The 19,283-nt window shown below is 44.3% G+C and overlaps 1 protein-coding gene across 2 annotated transcripts in view; it reads right to left on the reverse strand.

The window, feature by feature from the left end:
- Nucleotides 1-19,283, reverse strand: part of VWC2 (von Willebrand factor C domain containing 2) — a 92,066-nt gene that overhangs the window by 47,694 nt on the left and 25,089 nt on the right. The window lies entirely within an intron of this gene.

Raw genomic sequence — 19,283 nt, forward strand, 5'->3', positions numbered from 1 at the left:
ACGTTCTAGGTAATCTAGGCAAGTGAAACTCCCTTGGCTTGCTAACTGTTCTTATCTGACTCACATACCCTCCTGTGACAAAGATCTAATCCCACTTTAGAACTGGAAAATTGAAGCTATATAGAAACTTGCCCATAATCACTCAGCAAGTCCATGGTCAACCTCAGATTTTGATAAAGAGATCATTTACAAATGGGTCATTTGGAAGTCGGCTTTTTTCCTAATTTCCCACAACATCGTGCTGCTTCTGTATACCTTTAAGTTTTCCCTGTCTTTCCTGTGATCTTTTCCATTCACGCAGATGAGAAAGTCTGAACCTTTCTAATTCCCATCACAATGGCACCCTTTCCATTGCTTTAGTCTTTGCTGGACATCTCTCCACAGACAACTGATGTCAGTATAGAAATATAATGTTATAAACAATAGAGGAATACTAGTTCCTCTAATTTCCCAGATATAAATTTGAAAAATCCCTTCATCCTCCCTCCCCCACTAATTTTGCAGAGAGGAAGCTTTCCCACTGCAACAGGAAGTGCTATGTAAAAGGCAGTCCCTTATGCAAGCACCAGGTTGTTACTGGCCCGTGGGGGGAAGTCACATCATGAAGTTCACTAGGCAGACAATATTTATGAGGTGGTTTGCCATTGCCTTCTTCAGTTGTCTACACTTTACCCCCAGCAGGCTGGGTGCTCATTTTACCGACTATGGACAGATGGAAGGCTGAGTCAAAACTGATCTGGCTTTCTGAAACTGTTTTCTGTTGGGATTGAACTCAGATTGCAAGCAGAGCTTTTTACTGCAGCTTACCACGCTACGCTACAGGACTAGGGACGTTCATTATTTTAAAATGAAGCTAGTAATTCAGAGAACCTGGTTTACGGATCATTGCAACATCAAAATTCTAGAATGTCAATTGTTGGTTGAACAAACCTTGATAAACTTCCTGTGTGGCATAAGAGGGTGTGGCCATCATGGGGCAGGGGCAGGGAAAATGCTGGGACACACCCTCTGGAAATCCTGTTTTCTCTGCACTGTATCTGCAGTACCAATGGGAAAACCCATAAGCCTGTCCCAGTGTAAAAAAACAACAATATTCTCCAACCAGAATACTGTGTAGAAATTCTCCAACTGAGAAATGCAATCAATAGTATGTACCATTGCTCTTAATGGGTTGTTCTCCATCAAAATACACACTCCCATTAAAAATAAATAAATCTTCTAGTGGTTAGAAAGCCTTGATCTGGACTGCCCAGGCTAGCCTGATCTGCTTAGCTCTCAGAGCAGGGCTGCTGCCCATGGCTATTATTTGGATGGGAGACCTTCAAGGAATACCAGGGTCATGACCCGGAGACAGGCAATAGCAAACCACCTCTGGACATCTCTTGCCTTGAACCCCCACTGGGGTCACTGTAAGTCAGTTGATTTCATAACAAAAATCAATGCTCTTTTATATGGTAGCTCGGTGTTTGGAGGCTGTGGCGGGCTAGTTATGTCAGAGCAGACTGAACCTGAATCCAATGAAGATGGAGGCCCTGCGGCTGGGGCGTGGCATGCAAGAGCAGGGGTTCCAGCTGCCATAATCGGACAGTGAGGCTTTAACACCTGCCTCGTCTGCCAAAAGCCTGGGTGTGATCCTGGAGTTGATGGAGACCCAGGTCACATATACAGTCAGACTGGCTTTTTTTTCATCTACCACGGTCAGACCTTGCCACAGTGATCCATGTGATGGCCACCTCCAGGCTAGATTACTGTAACTTGCTCTATGCTGGCCTGCCCTTGAGCCTGCTCCAGAAACTTCAACTGGTCCAGAATATTGTGGCGAGAATGGGACTCCAGTGAAGGAACATAGAAGACCTATTCTCTACTCCCTACACTGATTAGCAATTGAATTTTGGATCATTTTCAAGGTTTTGGTATTAACCTTGAAGGCCTTGAATGATCTTGGACTGTTCTACCTGTAGAACCGCATCTCCCTGTACTGCCCACAGAGGACCCTTCAATTCTCTCAGTGATTCCTGGCCCCAAAGATATAAAGCTGGCTTCCACCAGAGCCAGGGCATTTTTGGCCCTTGCTCCTCTGTGGTGGAATTCATTGCTGGCAGACATTAGAGCTCTCCAGAACATCAGTTAGTTCTGGAGAGTGTGTAAGATCAAAATGTTCTGCCAGGCATACAACTAAAGTCACTGGATGTACATCAAGATATGTGTTGGCCCCCATGGTCATATTCCCCTGGGGGTGTTAATCTGGGTTTTACAGACAATGTATTGATTCACTGCCATCTAAGGATAATGCTGTTAGAATGTTAGACCTGTGATTATGTAAGTTATGAAATCCATTGGTTTTCATATTGTTTTTAAAAAACCAGCCAAGGGGAGGCAGGATATTCAATTGAATAAAAAACAAACAAGTAAATAAATATTTGTCTTGATCATTGACTGGTCATATTTAGCCAACTATTAGTGGCATATACTTCAGTGCTTAGAACAGGAAGAAATCTTTTCAGGCCTAGAGTTTAGAGTAACTAAAATGCATGCGTGGGAGAAGATACTGTACTATGATAGAAACTGAAAAAAAGCTTGATTTTTTTTACTATTGTTTCATGTTTTTAGTTGGATAACAAGCATCAAGAGCCTAAGCAACATGATCAGCTGAATCATCTCATGCATACAAAAATACAGCATTCCAGAAGATATGATATGATCACACCTACATGTTTCAGACAACAGAAAAACAACTGTACTTTGCATCAGCTGGGATGTCTCGACTGTTTTCAAGGGCAGTTCCACATAGAGCACACCACAGTATCACAGTATCGAAGTCTCAGAATGACAAAAGACCAGTTTAGTGCAGTAAGGTCAATGATCATACTTGCTTTAAAATGTCAGAGTACTGTTGTGATTTTAAAATAAGTTCTTAAATTGTCATTTTGGGAGCCTGGCCCATTTGAAAAGTGCGGGCAGTTAGAAATATCATTAAATACAGACATAAGAACAAGAAGAGCCTGCTGGATCAGACCAGAGTCCATCTAGTCCAGCACTCTGCTACTCGCAGTGGCCCACCAGATGCCCTTGGGAGCTCACATGCAGGATGTGAAAGCAATGGCCTTCTGCTGCTGCTGCTCCTGAGCACCTGGTCTGCTAAGGCATTTGCAACCTCAGATCAAGGAGGATCAAGATTGGTAGCCACGGATCGACTTCTCCTCCATAAATCTGTCCAAGTCCCTTTTAAAGCTATCCAGGTTATTGGCCATCACCACCTCCTGTGGTGGCATATTCCAAACACCAATCATGCGTTGTGTGAAGAAATGTTTCCTTTCTAGACCAGGGATGTCAAACAGGAGGCCTGGGGCCTGGATCTGGCCCCTTGAGACGGCTCATCTGGCCTGCGAGCATCCTTCCTCCCAATCTGGCCTGGAGAGCCTATTGCAGGCTTGCCAGTCCAGGCAGCCCCCCCCACTCCCAATCTGGCCTGGTAAACCACCCACCAATTCCAATCTGGGTTGGTGAGCTAACTGTGGCCTCACCAGCTGAGGCAGCAACCACCCTCCTCAGTGCCCGATCCAACCACATCACAATTATGTCATATCCTGCTCTCAGGACAAATGAGTTTGACAGATGAAAAGGACAAAAACATCCTTGCTGCCTCAAATTCCAGTATTTAATTCCAGCATACTGCTTGCATCATTCCCATAATGCACAATATCCTTAGAATTGAACATGTGACTTTTGCACATCTTAAACCTCACAATACAGATGCTTCCACGCTCCCATTCAAAATATAATACTCCAAGCATGGCTGTTTATAAACAAAAACATTGGATCAAGTGTTGGATTTATGCACCCCACAATTTAGTATGCGGAGGTATACAAAAAGCACAACCTGCCAATGGATTCATTCTCTCTGTCCCCCCTCCGATGGAAATGGTAATAGCCTCTTTGATAATTCCTCATCTCTCCCAGGCTGGAAGAAAACCACACACCTGTCAGGATTATTCATGCTTATTCTACTTGAATAGTGATAAACGTTAAGCATGTGTCTGGAGAGAGCGAGGCTTTGTTTCCTCTTGGAGATTTGGCATATTCGAAGGTTTATCGCAGTTTAACATGGATTTGTGCGCTGGCATTACTGATATGCAATTGTTCAATCTTGCTGGAACAGTCAAAGGCAGCTTCCAGCTGCATACCTGAAGAGCTTTAAGACCACATTTTATCTCACCAAAAATCTCGAGGTTCGCAGAAAGAGGGAGAACGCGAAACCTCCTTTCATGTTTAAACAAGGCAAATTGGATTTCTATCAGTCTGGCTGAAGTGCAGCTTTGCCAGGGGCCACTAATGAAACGGCTTAGCTACAGATAAAGGGCATTTCCTTGGCTGACTGTAAAGATTGAAGGCTTTTACTATTGAGTTTCTCCCTAGGTCCCCTATAGGTAATTAATTGGGCTATGTGTAATAATGAATGTGCAAGCGTTTACAGAAATTCGCAAGTGCTTAAAAAAGAGAGGCGCAATCATAGGGAGGTGAGATGGAGCAGCTTGGATCAATTTTTTCCCCATTTGGGGCAGGGCAAGGGAATTTTCCTTTCACTCAGCTCCAAGCTAAGGCTGTTTCCGCACGGGCGGAAAACAGCATCCTAGGGATGGTAAAAAACACCATTCCTGGGGCACTGATTGCAGCAGCGCCGTGCTCACCCCCCCCCCAAACCGGTGCAAAGATGCCGCTTTTGAACCTCGCTCCCTGAGTGAAGTTTTTCAAAAGCGGTGTCTTCCTGCCAGTCCAGTGTGAAGCGCACTGGTGTGAGGGTGCCGCTTTTGGCCCCTCCGGTTTCCCATTTACTTACCTCTCCTCCCTGCGCAGCTCTGGACGGCTGGCGGGACATGCCCACACTGCCCTCTGACTCCTGGAGGTCAGAGGGCAGCATGGGCGTGTTCCTCTAGCCGTCAGAGCTGCGCAGGGTGGATAAGTAAGCAAATGGGACGACCCGCGGGCAGCTCCGAATGGAGCCGCCCTTTCGGGTCGCAGCAGCTTTGGGGCTGCCCACATGTTACCATGTGAGCGGTCCCAAAGCTCCACCGGTGGAGAGACATTTCCTGCCGCTGTGCAGAAATGGCCTAAGTATCAAAAGTCCATATTAATAACTGTTGACATTCACAGGGTGGGAGACTTCCGGTCCCTGAACCCAGTGGTTACTTTTCACTGAGCTCTCCCACATTCCAAGATAAGTTTTATTTTTGCTTACTCTTTAGGCCCTTTTGTTTTTATTTTTTAGTACTCTTTAATCTTCAGATTGTTTTCATTATTCAAGGGCAGAATCCCTTAAGGTTTGTGTGTGTGGAGTGGAGTGAAGCCCCTTCTTTTATTGCCAATTTTAGAATGACTAAGAACTAAGATCAATGAGATTTGAATTGAATTGGCTGGAATTTCACTGCCCTTTGGAATTTAATTTTCCAGGCTTCTACAACACTGTCATTTGTGTCCCTCCTGTTTGCTTGAATACCTGAATACCATTGTTGGCCTTCACAGACTTGAAGCACTCCAAATTTTTCTGAATTAACTGTATTTATATTTATATGGTTGTATGCCGCTCTGAGCCCTGCGGTGAATGGGCGGGGTAGAAATTTGAAACTAACTAACTAACTAACTAAATAAATTAAATAAGAAATATTCATTGAGGTTTAGTACTCTTAAGAATTTACGAACTGGCACACTGCTATTAAAATCTCTAGAGCTTAATTTCACCCCATGGCCCATTCCAGGACATTATCAGGGATTTTGAAGAGTCTGTCTATGTGTGTGTGTCTGGGCACGTATAACCTACACAATTAATCAGAAGGGGAGAAAACTCGTTCCTTTAAAGCCTAATTAATAACCTCACTGGAATGTGGTTAGCTTCAAAGAACTCAGCTCCTTAGCAAGTATAACATCTGAAACGGATGCGTTGGGAGAAACTTGTATATATGACCCTCCTAATCTCCCCCTCTAGGATACCTGTTAGAACTTTCTCAGGAAGAATTTCCTCTCCTCTATGGCATCTCCCATTTTACTTTGCGACTGTCAACATTCTATAGAAGAAAATGGGCTTGCTTAGTGTTCCTTGTTCCATTTTGGGGAGAGAGGGGCCCAGAGACCCTAGTCTGAGTTTCCTTACCATGTGAAGGTTGGTGTGTGGCATCATGGGATAACGTCTTCAATACACTGGTGCCAAAACTACAGAACAGACTCCCTACGGAAGGCTACCTTATTCCTTTCCTGATCGTGTTTAAGTGCCAAGCTAAGACAATTCTTTTTCAGGGAAATGTTGGGGCGTTCTGACTGTTTTAAGTTGTAATAGAGTGCTGGTTATTGATCTTTCTGCTTTGATTGGCTTTGATGTTTTCATTTAGTCTGCTGCTGCCACCAAGCTTTTCCCTACAATGATGGTTGAAGCCTGAAGCCTGAATTTTAATAAGTTCAAAGCTGCATGAACAAGTTGTCATGTTTCCTGGTCTCCAATAAACAGACTCAGATAGACTTGAAATCGATTTATCAATAGGAATTCAAAGCAGGTTAATCTTCAGGAATTCATTGTCGAGACTAAAGGTTTCCTGCCAAACCATCCCAATAAAGGTTTCCATGAACAACCTCCCCATAGCCCGTTACAGAGCGACTCCCGTAGCCCGTTACTGGGCAACTTTCCATCAACTTTCACCAGCTTGCTCCATCTCCCAAGGCCAGGCTCCCAGATAACAGTACAGATGAGTCCATCCTGGGAAAGGCATTGCTGAAAGCCTGCACATTTCTACTTAGCAAAGCTCTAAAATAAACTTCAAGCAAGAATAGTCAGGGTACCACATCCTCCCAACCTCCCCTGAAGATATGGAAGTACACAATTAGTGTACAGACAGGAGTGTCTACTCAGTGCAATCCTCTCAGACAAATGAAACATGGGTCATAGAATCAAAGAGTTGGAAGAGACTCCAAGAGCCATCCAGTCCAATCCCCCGCCATGCAGGAACACACAATCAAAGCACCCTTGACAGATGGCCATCCACAGAAGGAGACTCCACCACTCTCCAAGGCAGTGAATTACACTGTTGAATAGCCCTGATGGTCAGGAAGTTCTTCCTAATGTTTAGGTGGAATCTCTTTTTCTGCACCTTGAGTCCATTACTCCTTGTCTCCGGAGTAGCAGAAAACAGAAAGCTGCCTCTTCAACATGACATCCCTTCAAATATTTAAACATGGCTATCACCTCACGCCTTAACCTTCTCTTCTCCAGACTAAACACACCCAGCTCCCTAAGTCTCTCCTCGTAGGGCATAGATTCCAGACTTTTTACCATTTGGGACACTCTCCTCAGGACCTGTTCCAGCTTGTCATGATAATCAGCTATCAAACCTTTCTTTCTCAAGTGTCACTTAAAAAAACCCAACTTCTTGTAAAAGGGAAAAAATAATGGCCGCATAAAGTAATAAAGATGAAAAGAAAATAAAGTTCACAACTAACAAAAATAGAAAAATACTTTGTGCAGAGACTCAAATTGTCATAGGAAGAGCATCTCTATAATTCTATTTTGCCCTGACATGGATAGCTCAGCCTAGCCCAATCCTGCCAGGTCTTGGAAGCTAAGCAGGATTGTCCCTGGTCAGTAATTGAATGGGAGATCACCAAGGGTCACTACACACAGGCAGGCAATCCCAAACCACCTCTGAGGCCCATTCCGCAAGGGCCAGTGAAGCAGCTGCACACCGGCATACATGATGCTGGTGAAGCCCCGGGACCGCTCGCTTGCTCCTGTGCAGGCAGTCCCGAAACTGCTGCAGCCTGCAGAGCTGTTTTCAGACTAGCAGGCGCCTCCAGTTTTAGGCCCTACCTTCTTCTCCCTGTGGGAGCCTCCTCAGACAGGACAAGGGACATGCTCCTCTCGCGTTGCTATGCTTATGCCCCTGGGGTTTGAGGTGGCAGTGTGGGCGTGCCTCCTTGTCCCTGCGGAGCTCCGCAAGGAGAGAAGGTAGTTTTTTTAAAAAACAGAAGGCACCTAAATGCGTTGCCTCCAACCTGGTTCCGTTCGCCATGGTACTGGGTGCAAAACGCTATTTTTCAAAAACCTCACTCATTGAGTGAGTTTGAAAAACAGCGTTTCCCCACCAGTTGGGGGAAAAAGCACTATGCTGCCTCATTTTGGAGGCGACAGCCATGCGAACAGCGCCCCAGGAACAGTGTTTTTACTGTGCCTGAGGTGCTGTTTTTGGCCCGGTGGAGTGGGCCTGAAAGTCTCTTGCCTTGAAAACCAGTCAGTGTCACCATAAATGGGTTGTGACTTTACAGCAAAAAAAGAAAGAAAATCTGTTTCAATAATAACATCAACAATATACTCAAAAATGATGTACTTAAAAAAATCATACTTATTCAGTGTCATAATGAAGACACTGGTGAATGATATTGTAATGTAATGGTACTGCTCTGTGCTTAATAATAAACCTGATGCAACTGCCTGATTGGTTATCTTTCCCTTTTATTTGAGTCAGTGAAGCTGAAAGTTGAAGATGTTCATTTGAAATGTATTTAGCACATATTCAGCTGTTTCCTCTGTAAAGAAAATATTGTGATTTCCTGCCAAACTGTCCTGGAAACAATATGGTCAATAAATTTGTCAGCCTTTAAACTCCTACAAGACTCGTGTTAGTTGCAGCTGACTAACATGGACACCTCTCTGAACCACTTTAAATCATCTAGTAAGCATATTAAAAGAACCAATTCAATTGGAGCCAGAGTTTCAAATTTTGAATCTATGATTTACAAAGCTGCAATAGTACTTCTGCACATTGTCTTTGCTGTTTGAGAAAGCCTTCCTTCCAATGACAAGTGCCATATTATGCTGCTTAACAGTAATGAATGAAAAGGTCTGGAAGCCACGCTGCTCGTCTCTCTTGAGCGAATGGCCTTCGCAACTTCAAGAAAGTGTAAATTGACATAAACATTCAAATATTTCATGATTAGTTCCATTTTTATAAAAAAAGTAGGGCCCCAAAGTGGGTAGGACCACCTGGCGTTCGCATTCATGTCATATCCAGGGTCAGAAATAAATTTAGTTGCGATGTTCCTATGCTACCTCTTCAGAATGCTGCTCAAGATGGCTTACAATTAAAACAACCTCACCGTGTATTTTTAAAAAGGCCGTTAAAACAATATGCTCTTCATAACAAGAAAAACATGCATTATTATATCCTTCAAGTAGAATCAAGGCGAATGGTTCACATCTGTCTGTTTCTTTGCTTACAAACAGTCTATAATTTTTTCAAAAGGTTTCTTATCAACATGAATGGGCCACTCCATACACATATAAACCTTGAAACAGCCCAGACACCAAGTCTGTTCCCCGATCAATTCAAAGAATGCTATTACAGGACCATATAACACCAGATACATCATCATAAGCTCAACTTTTAATGTCATACATGTCGCGATCAGTCATACCATGATGCTCTTGACACAGGGCAAACAGGTCCAGTCCTTGTGTATCTAACGTCCCATCATAAACAGCCTTGCTCAAATCTTGCAAACTGAGGACAGTGGTTTCCGTTTGAGAGCCAATCCATCTTACCTACCTTGGGACTTCCTCTTTTTCCTTCTGCATTCAACCTTTCCTAGCTTTACTATCTTTTCCAGTGACTGTTGTTTTTTCATTATGTGACCAAAGTACGATAGCCTCAGTTTAGCTTCTAGGGACAGTTCAGGCTTGTTTTGATGTCAACCCCACTGTCTTTTTGGTGGCCCTTGGTATCCATAAAACACTCCTCTGACACCACATTGCAAAGGAATTATCTTTCTTCCTGTCAGCCTTCTTCATTATCCAGCTTTCACACCCATACATAGAAATGGAGAACATCATGGCAGGAATTAATCCGAGAGGGGAACCTTTGCAGAGTTATTCCAGCCTAAGCCAAGTGGACTCAGTGGGCTCAGACTGGAGTAATTCTGAATAGGACCACATTGTTAAAGTTTCAGTACTCAGAAACCAGAGGGAGAATATTTTAATCTCCAAGGGGATTTTGTTGCTGATCTAGAAGTCATTATTTTTCACCATGAAGAACTTCAAAGGGAGACTCCAGAACAAAACAGCTGAAATTAGACTCTATTGAGATGTCTGATTTCTTCCTGAGTCTTGGACAAAAAACAAGGATTCCTTGGCGTTTACAAATGCTAACCAGCTCAGCAAAATTTGTGAGACTGCAGCGTCTCCAATCACTGATATCGTGAATGGTCATTATATTTGGCTTGATCAGAAGTGCTTTTGGGAAGCAGCTTCTAATACTGGCGTGATTTAAATCCAGTAAGACTCTGGATCCAGATGGCATACGCCTTATGGTCCTTAAGGAACTCAAGTATAAAATTATTGAGTTGTGTGTCACAGTATGTGTGAGTTGTCACTATAATCATCCTTCATGCCAGAGGACTGTGGGCAGCTGCAAAGACGGGGAAGAGCTGACGAAGTGGGCTCAGGATCCCACAAAATGCTACAGGCGGATTCTAATCCGGGGAGCCGGGTTTGATTCCCCCCTTCTTTATCTTGGTGAGGGAAAATCTCTCTGGTGAACCGGATAGATTTCCCCCATTCCCTACTAGCCTGCTGGGTGACCTTGGGCCGGTCACGTTCTCTCAGCCCCACCTAACCTCACAAGGTGATTGTTGTGGGGAGAGGAGGGGAATGAGTTTATACGTCACTTTGAGTCTCCTAAGATGGAAAGAAAGGTGGGGTATAGGTTCAAGCTCTTCCTCTTAAAAAAAAAAGAGGAGCAGCAGTGGCGTAGGAGGTTAAGAGCTCGTGTATCTAATCTGGAGGAACCGGGTTTGATTCCCCGCTCTGCCGCCTGAGCTGTGGAGGCTTATCTGGAGAATTCAGATTAGCCTGTACACTCCCACATACGCCAGCTGGGTGACCTTGGGCTAGTCACAGCTTCTCAGAGCTCTCTCAGCCCCACCTACCTCACAGGGTGTTTGTTGTGAGGGGGGAAGGGCAAGGAGATTGTAAGCCCCTTTGAGTCTCCTACAGGAGAGAAAGGGGGGATATAAATCCAAACTCCTCCACTACTGGCTGGCCAAAGCATTCTCCCATTCCTGTCTTTCAAGCTGAATGCTATTATAACGAAGACTGTATGAAAAGTACATGGCGTGCCTTGACTTGTCATTTTGCGGTTTTGCCACTAACACTCTCCCATAATTAGGACCCTATTACTTTAAGGACTGATTTCCTTGGATACAGCATACCTTGTTACATATTCTGACCTGCATTTCTTTATAGAGTGTAATTGGTGTATTTATTAACTTTAGCCTTTTCTGTGTTTGGTGCAACACAGTAAAATCTGTTGCATCTCCTTCACGGTTCATGGTTTGATGGTTTTGTATGGCTCGTCGACACTTGAACCCCATTTGTTTATGTGATTTCACTGTTGTTAGGTGTGCTCACCTGCAGTCCTTGGAAGAAGGGGAAACGTGCTAAATAAATAACAGAGGGATGAGAATAAAACCACAGGGTTACCTCAAACTGGTCAAAAGAGACTCCTTCTTCACATATGCCGCTGCTGTAGCTTAAACAGTTCATTCAGAAAACAGCTAGCAAGATTATTATTTTATTATTATTAGATGCTACTACAGAAAATTATTATTAGATGCTACTACAGAAAATTAATTGCCATCTTGGAGTGGCACGCTTCTCCATATCAGAGTCAAAATTAATGATATCACTGAGAGTATAATTAATCTAGTCCTTAACTGCCTGTTTAATTAACCTGAATGTTTATTATCTTAAATGCTGAGTAGCTTCCTCTTTAGAGGCCTTGCGTAACTTGCTAACTGCAATATTAGGCAGTGAGATGTGTTGTTACATGGGGGTTCATGGGTGTCTTACCTTTGGGTCAATGCGGTACTGCTTCCCATGTTTCCCAAGCACAGTGATCTGCCATCTGTGCATTCATTAAATGCCTGGATGACTTAACTGAAGTTGCTTTTCATGCTTAGTCACAATGCATTTGTGATCTTTCCCCTTCATAAATCAAAATGAGTGGTATTCCCTGGCATCATTAGATGTACATATACTAAAAGCAATGAACCTTCAGCGCAAAAGATTCAAGGCAGCAAGAATGCCAGCTATTTTCTGAAACGTGAAAAACAATCAAGGAAAACCCTTTAATGCTCTTGATAAAAGCACCGCTTTCCCCTGTACCATTCAGTCTAACCAATTAAGTTCACCCTTCCAAGCTCTGCTCTCTGCTCTCCCATGTGCGAGGGGAAGTGGACGGCCCAGGTAGACTGCTCAGGTTATGTATCTTACCCCATGGATGTTTCTGGAACCTACCGTGTTTCTCCGAAAATAAGACAGTGCCTTATATTAATTTTTGCTCCCGAAGATGCGCTATGTCTTATTTTCATGGGATGTCTTAATTTTCTGCTCCACAGCTGCATGCTCTGGTGTTCTGTTTGACGGGCATGCTTCCAAACAAAAACTTTGCTACGTCTTACTTTTGGGAGAATGTTTTATATTTAGCACTTCAGCAAAACCTCTACTACGTCTTATTCTCAGGGGATGTCTTATTTTTGGAGAAACAGGGTGTGTTGCTTTCTTTCAGGTGCAAGGTCAATACGTTTCTTTTCATCTTTTCAGTTGGCCTTTTAATTAAGAAGTTGATTCTTGGACACTATTTTAGCTTGGAAACTATTCTTTTGAATTGTCAGTAGCCTTTATTTTTGGTTGTTGTTTTTTTTTAGCTAGTGTAGGGTTTTCAGTGCTGGATTGTGATTGGATACCTTTTATCATCTTGTTTTTACTATTTTTATTTTGTAAGCTGCCTCATGCACATTCTCAGAAAGGAAGCATAAAGGCTTTCTATTGTTATACGAATTCACATGAAAGGGGAAAGCAAGGACCCTGTAAATTACTATCTAATTAGCATCTATGTTAGATAAATTATACAATGGTTATTTACTCCTGAAACTGGAAACGTGGATCAAGAACTTTTCTGCTCTGGGTTCTGAACAGACTGGTTCTAGAAAGGGGACTTCCACTTTGCACTATGCCCATTTCTTGCACCATCTGGCTGCAAAGTACACTTCTCAAAAAAAGGGGGAAACTGTATACTACATTTATTGATCTGTAAATGGCATTTGATTCAATTTTCCAAAGACATCTTTAGGAGAAACTGGAGGCCACTCCAATATCATAAAGGCTCTTACACTTAACTAAACATCTTCACACAACTTCCTAGTTGAGGGTGCAATATAACCACCGGGGTAATTTAGTCAGCCAATTGTAGCTATACAAGGAGTACATCAGGGCTCTCTGGTTCTGCAACTTTTTAATCTCTACTTATGACCTTCTCCAGAAACTATTGCAAATGACATGCATGCTCTTATACTGGCAGGCAATTCAGTCCCTATTCTCCTCTATGCTGATGATGCTGTTTCACTTTCCCCCTCAGCAATGGCCACAAGGCAAGATCTTAAAATTTAAAAACCTTTTCACTTTACTGTGCAGTTGAATTTCTCCACTTAAAAATCCAAAATAATGGTCTTTGCCAAATGGAGACAGCCTCAATCAGTCTTTAGAAAACATCAACTTAATTTGTTTAATTATTTAGGCTGATTATTTCATCTTTCTCTCGAGGACTCTCTATTCCACTCATACCTTAACAAGTACAAATACGAATGTAGCAGCTATCCAAAGATTCTTCTTTACCAGGGGCAGCCAATATGTTGTAACCTGCCCTGAGCCCTACGGGGATACGACAGGATATACATTTAATAAAATAAATAAACACATAAATATACCCCACCAGGTTTACAGACAAAAATCACAGCCAAACTCCTACATGGAGTCCCTATATCAGTGGTGGCGAACCTATGGCACTCCAGATGTTCATGGACTACAATTCCCATCAGCCCCTGCCAGCATGGCCCATATGGATCCAAGTTTTTGTTTCTGACATGGAACCCATACAATCATCTTTCCTTCGTGCCCTGTTTGGCACTCCCAGACGTGTGGCTTCATCAGTCCTGTCTTGGCACTGGCATGCAACAGCTGGTCACCTCTGCTTAGTTTGCTGCCCTAAAGTTTGGACTATTCTTACACTTTCCTCAGTCCCTCCCTTCCTTTTGCTTTGATCAAATTCTGATTCTTTTCTAAGTCCTTGTTCTCAGCCTCTGGATTCTAAACTAGCAGGATCAGGTTTTCCTTCTCTGGTTAGTCTAAGTCATAGGTGTCAAACTCGCGGCCCTCCAGATGTTATGGACTACAGTTCCCATCATCCCCTGCCAGCATCATGCTGGTAGGGGATGATGGGAACTGTAGTGCATAACATCTGGAGGGGCGTGAGTTTGACACCTGTGGTCTAAGTCAAGCTTTGATAGGGCTTGTACTCTGACTAAAAAACAGATTGAACCATTAGACTGGAATCTTCCATCAGATGCCAATCGAATTTGTTGTCCATTGTACCTGGGTTTTACTCCTTCGATGCTATTTGTCAGCAATAAGTATGTTACTGGCCGTAGCTATATTCTCTTTCGGTTCCCTCTCGTTGCTGTCTTTTCCCTGGCCCTTTTCAATGTATTACGGTACCTACTGCTGATTTTTAGGGAAGATTTTCCAACCCCCTCGCGGTCAAAGGATTTGTTCTTGTGGACATGAGGTGCCAGAAACCCTGACATGCTTTTTCATCACACTGCAAACTCTATGGCAGAGTGACAGCCTCTCTGATAACTCCCATTTTTTCAGCTTTTCCCAACTGTCTGGAGGACTGTCACTTATATAATCTATCTGAAACTAAAAATCTCATCTCTCCGGCAGTTGCCAAATAGATCTTGGCTGCACTAAAAAATATGAGCTACTGCCATTAATTCGGTGCCTACTTAAATATTCAATGATTATGTGGCTATTTTAATTTTAATTCAACATTTTAAATTATGCATTCAATATTGACTGCTTCTTTTTCTCAGTGTTTCAATTGCTGTTATATTATTCTGTCTAAAAGCTTATGTGCTATGTAGACTAACTTGAATAACTGAATGAAAACTTTCTAAATAAATAAATAAATAAAACATGCCACAGAGGAGACCCAAGCCTCCAACCATGGGGTGGGATTCAGCCTGTTATTTCAGGGATAGTACAACCTCCTGTAGGAGGAGATGAATCACTGATGAACAGAACCTCAGTCTTATCTGGTTTGGGATTCCGATAATAGGCTCTCATCTGCTCAATTAACGTGTTAAAGCATTTGTTCAGGAGTTCCACAGTTGGCTCAGCTGTTAGAGTGAAACTGAGCTGGGTGTCATTCACATATTGAAGGCATCGCGCTCCAAATCCCTGGAAAATCCCCCCTCCCAGAAGTTTTGTACAAATGTTTTCAGTGGGCAAGGCCACCTTTAGGCCCTTCTCTCTTGTGGCTTACAGTGTATAGCTAGAGGGGGGAAAGAGGGGAGAGGGGAGGACAAGACAAACTCCTGTGACATCCCACGATATAAAGGCCTCAGGGCGCAACACCAACCCTCTGAGCCAGGTGAGGGTGGAGCCATTGTTTTTGAGAAGTGCTCTGCATCTCTCACAGAGAATGATCTGTGGTTGCCACTCCTGGGACAGGAAAATCTTGTCTTGCAGAGTTAGCTATGTGGACTACCTGCTGCATGGTAACCAGATAGCCATTTTCTTTGGTGATCGCAAAGCAAACACTTATGGAGAAAAGGAATATTCTATTCCAGTCAGAGGCGTGGGGGGGAGCACCTGGGGAAACCCCTTCTCCGGCTGCCACCCCCCATTCCCCTCTTACCTTAGCCAGTGGGAGCCTGCCGCAGGCCACCCCTCAAGCAGCCTGGTGGGGCAGGGCCAAGGGCCACAGGTGGGGCAAGGCCAAGGGCCTTTGGCCAGTGGAGGCTCTGCCAGCTGAAGGAGCAGCCTCGTGGGGTCGGGCTGAGGGGAGAGATGTGAGGGCGATTCTCTGCCCGCCTACATGACCCGCTGGCATGCGCCCGGGGACATTTGACTACACATGTCCCCGTGAGTGCTGTGCCTCTGATTCTAGTCCTTCAGCCCCTGCTGAAAGGAAACGAATCCAGTGAGGATATTGACCAGGCAAGGGAAGGTGGAAATGCCTTTTGACCACAGCTGCACTATTACAGAAACCATCTAAACTAAACGTCTTCCTTTTGTTCTGTGGTTCAACCATTTCAGATCCATAATAGCACAGTAATCTCTGTTTGTCTTTGGGACTATAAACAGCATAGACCCCAGATGTCTTTTGGTCCTCTAGGGCTCTTGTTTCCAGAAGTGGCTCTATAGCTGAGACAATTGGTGATGTTTGGCATCTGAATTAACCTGTTTGGCGGCAGGGCCTTTATGTTTTAGCATATGTTTTACAGACCCTGTCTATCACTCAGCGGTAGCTGACAAGAGAGTTCCCAGGTGCTGTTGAAAGGCTGAAGACATCTGCCTATTGCTCTGGAAGTTCCAGGATGCTTGGTGTCAGGCAGAGGAGTTTTTCTTTCCTTCTTCATACTGGGAGGAGGACTTACTGAAGGTAGACTTTGAGCTTTGCTCTTGCTTGTGCTGCTGATACTGTTTCTTAACATTACTTTTGTTTACCAAACATTAGGAAGAACTTCCCGATGGTAAGAGCTGTTCGACAGTGGAATACACTGCCTTGGAGGATGGTGGGGTCTCCTTTTTTGGAGGTTTTTAAACAGGGGCTGGATGGCCATCTGTCGAAAGTGCTTTGACTGTGTGTTCCTGCATGGCAGAGGGGTTGGACTGGATGGCCCTTGTAGCCTCTTCCAACTATGTGATTCTATGATTTGAAGGACCTGAAATGGGTTTTGGATCAAGACTCACAAAAGGAGTGGAACCTCTTCTGCCTAGTAAACACTGTGATGTGATGTCACCCCATAGGTCAGTAATGACATGGGTGCTTGCGCACGTTCACCTTTACCTGTTATTTTAAAAACAGAGCACCACAGTGCCAATAAACGTGCTTTTCCAACTGCACTTAGCCTAAAAGCTTTCTCTTATTCAGGGAGTGCCCACCTGGCTACACTGATCAAAGAAACAATAACCCAAGGCTTGACTATCACAATGCACTATATGGATTGCACTAAAAGCAACTGCAGCAGGGAAAGGAGGGAGCCTGTCTGTTATCAACTGTAGAAAGCATTTTACTCCCATTCTGTAATTTCTTCACTAGATTTCCAGTTCAATTCCCAGTTCAAAACAGTCCTTTTAGGTCCCTCCTTCCTTACAAAGTTGCTATCCGCTGCTACCCATTCATGAGTTGTTTCAGCAATTGCCTCTGTTTTATGGAACAGCCTTCCAGAAGAATTTAGTAGGCCTTCAAGCTGATGGCAATTCTAAGTCGCTGGAAAACCAAGGACTTTATGCAGGTTTTTGGAGTAAGGCAGGGGTGTTGAACTCATTTGATACAAGAGCTGGATATGACATAAAAGTGACCTGGTTGGGCATGGCTGGGGTGGGGTAGCCACCTCGGTTGGCCCCAGAACAGCACAGGAAGGGAGGTGCCTGGACTAGCGATCACACAGCGGGGGGTGGGGGGGTGGGGGTGGCTGCCTTGAGAGGGTTTATCAGGCCTGTGAGCCAGCTTAGGCAAACCACCCCTTCATTCTCGATATAGCCTGGTGAGCCCTCAGCAGTCTCACGGGTCTCTTAAGCCCCTGGGTGGCACATTTGACACTCCTGACCTTCTTGCTATTATTAATTTGTCCGTATTTTTATGGACAACTTCAACCTAACTACTTCAATTAGAAAGAAAAATTCGTAAAATAATCATTTTATTACTCATGAGCCTGGGGCCGATTACCCACTGCCAGCTGTTTCCTGCCCTCGCCCTGCTGTGGCACGAAAAGTCACACCAGAAATTCTCTCGTTTTCCAAGAGGAAAGTGAGGAGCACGCGCAGGACAAGAGGAAATCCGTCGGGACAAGAAATTTTGCCCCAATGTGCCTCCTCTCTAGGCCGCAAAGGGCATGCGCATCGGGACAAGATTTCTCCTGATCACACAGGTGCTGGGGCACGCCTGGTTGTTTTTCTTCCTTGTTACAGCTGTAGTGTATATACAGTCATGCAGTCATTCCTCACTTCTCAATGCCTGGAGGTGGAAAATCTGCTTGTTCTGTGGACTGTGCCATTACCAAAGAACATGGAAAAGGAGACGGTGATAGGAAGAGTGAAAACCATGATAGTAATTCTCAAGGAGTCAAGGACCCCATCATGAAAACAGGGAGAAAGACTGCAAGAGGGGAGGAGGCTGCAGTGTGTGTAAAGTGCTGACAAGTTGAAGATGACCTATGGTGACCCCCTCACAGGGTTTTCAAGACAAACAGAGGTGGTTTGTCATTGCCTGTCTCTGCATAGCAACCCTGGACTTCAGTGGTCTCCCATCCAACTTTCAACCTGGTAGGGTAGGATTTAGGAGGAGATAATCATAGGTCCCTGGAGGGCAAGACCACTAGACAGAAGCTGGCCCACTTCGGCCATGTGATGAGGGCAAATTCCCTGGAAAAAGAGATGCTACTCGGAATGGCCAGTGGTAAACGGAAATGGGCTAGGCCAGTGGTGGTGAACCTATGGCACGGGTGCCAGAGGTGGCACTCAGAGCCCTCTCTGTGGGCACGCGCAAACAGAGCCCCCCCCCCCCATACACCTAGGCTGACCTGGGCCACTGGGCTCGATTATTAGCATTAAACCTAAGACCACGTTTTGGGGAAGCAGTGTAGGTAACCCTGTTAAGCGCTGTTAAACCCCACTGATTTTCATGCGAAGAACTAAAGCGTGATCCTTTACCTGGGAGTAAGCTCGGATGCTGGCATTGGGGCTTGCTTCTGAGTAAACCCTCCTAGGGTCGTGATTCACCCGTTGGAACAGTTGCACGGTTGCTTCAAAGCAAAGCCACCAAGTAACACACGCCTCGGAGCCAACCGTTTTTTCTAAACTAAAACCTCAGTATTCAGGTTAAATTGCCGTGTTGGCACTTTGCGATAAATAAGTGGGTTTTGGGTTGACATTTGGGCACTCGGTCTTGAAAAGGTTCGCCATCGCTGGGCTAGTCCAATGACTCATTAGTTGGAAACCATTAAGTGGGACATGGGCATGAACATCAACCAACTGAAAGACATGGAGGGGACCAGTTTACAGAGTATCCAAGAGTCGGACACGACTAAATGGATAAAGAAGAAGAGAAAGAATCATAGGTCAGAACACACACATGCATATGGATTTAGAAACACACATCACACTTAAGTATCAAGGAGCACGT

The sequence above is a fragment of the Sphaerodactylus townsendi genome, linkage group LG11, assembly GCF_021028975.2.
Source record: "Sphaerodactylus townsendi isolate TG3544 linkage group LG11, MPM_Stown_v2.3, whole genome shotgun sequence".
NCBI classification, from domain to species: Eukaryota; Metazoa; Chordata; class Lepidosauria; order Squamata; family Sphaerodactylidae; genus Sphaerodactylus; species Sphaerodactylus townsendi.